This window comes from Tamandua tetradactyla, chromosome 10, assembly GCF_023851605.1.
Source record: "Tamandua tetradactyla isolate mTamTet1 chromosome 10, mTamTet1.pri, whole genome shotgun sequence".
Taxonomy (NCBI): Eukaryota; Metazoa; Chordata; class Mammalia; order Pilosa; family Myrmecophagidae; genus Tamandua; species Tamandua tetradactyla.
In genome coordinates, this window is record NC_135336.1 from 57,096,911 (window position 1) to 57,098,454 (window position 1,544).

The 1,544-nt window shown below is 38.0% G+C and overlaps 1 pseudogene; it reads right to left on the minus strand.

Moving 5' to 3' along the window:
• Nucleotides 1–455: 455 nt before the first annotated feature.
• Nucleotides 456–939, minus strand: LOC143647937 (large ribosomal subunit protein eL21 pseudogene; annotated as a pseudogene).
• Nucleotides 940–1,544: the final 605 nt, after the last annotated feature.

Consider the following 1,544-nt stretch of genomic DNA (forward strand, 5'->3'; position numbering starts at 1 on the left):
AGATTAAGAAGAGTTTAAAAGAAAAATAGAACAACTATGAAGAAATAATAAAAAATTGACCTATTGAGTTCTAAGACCTAGGCCATTTTAACTACTAAATTATCCCATGCTTTTAAATACCAGAGAACGAATCTCAAATATTGCTTTGTAACATAGACAACAGAAATAGTAAACCTAAGGCGGTACAAGAATAGTTCAGTGGTAGAATTTTTGCCTACTATGCGGGAAACCCAGGTTTGATTTCCAGCCAATGCACTTCCCCCCTCCCAAAAATAGTAATTCAACAAATGGTACTGCAATAACAAGATAGTCACATGGAGAAAGAAAGAAATGTGAACCCCAGCAAACAAAAAGAAAAAGTAGAAATAGTAAACTTGATGAATAAAATCTAAATTCTAGCTCTTTTTTCTTTTCTTTTTTTTTACGATCCACAAGTATTTTATTTTTTACACCTCTTATGCCATGAATTCATAGGGAATAGGCCCCAGAAGCTCAGGCTACTTCCCATTGGTTCTCACAAAGTGTGCTTCTCTGAGTGGAGCAGGCTGGCACTTCAGTTGAATCCAGGTACCCTTCTCTTTGGCTCCCTTGTTTTTCTGATCATTTTCCTCGACAAGCTTCAGGAAGCTATCTCGGCTTTTAGAGTGCTTAATATGCTAAATACGCACATTAATTCTCTTGGCAAGAATCTTGCCCTTCACTTGTTTTGTTTACCATAATACCAACAGCACACTGGGTAACATTATAGACCCTTCCAGTCCTACCATGGTAACATCTGTGGGGCATCCCTTTTTGAACAGTACCCATTCCCTTGATGTCTACAATATCACCTTTCTTGTAGATTCGCATGCATGTGGCCAGAGCAACAACTACCTGTTTTCTGAAAGGCCTAGAAAACATATAGCGGGTACCTCTTCCCTTCCCCTTTGTGTTCGTCATTTTGGCAAATTACTGCAAGATGGTGGTTCTGGCTGAAAGGAAGCCCTAGCTCTTTTCATAAAAGTCTTAAAACAAAGCATCTCAACATCTAAGCCAGAATAAAGAGAATAAGCAAGCAAGCAAACAAACAAACAAAAAAGCCATATAGTTAGAAACAACCTAGTTTGAAACAAACTCCTAGTTTGGAGTCTTCCCTCCAGCCCCCTAATTTGCTTATTTTGTGCTCATTCTAATTCTTTCAAAAATATCCCAGGCAGACACATGGTGCATGACCCAGCACTGATCAATGTTTATTGGGGCAGTTTCCTAGACAGTGATGGATAAAATTGTTTTAAGCAAGATGTGTAAAAGTTCTTTCCTGACCTGTTATGTAGACCTGGATGGAGATGTCCTCTTTCCATTAGAATGTAAAGTTCAGACATCCGTAGTCAGCATGGATTTTACTGACAGCAGAATGAAACCATGTGCAGATAGAAGTAAGATAGGTAAAGAAAGGGCAACAGAGCCTTTACAAGTCCCCTAGATTCAATTTTACACAACTCCAATCTTGCTATGAATTCCAGCCATGCTATGAATTTTCTTTTTTGTTTAAGTTATGATTATTT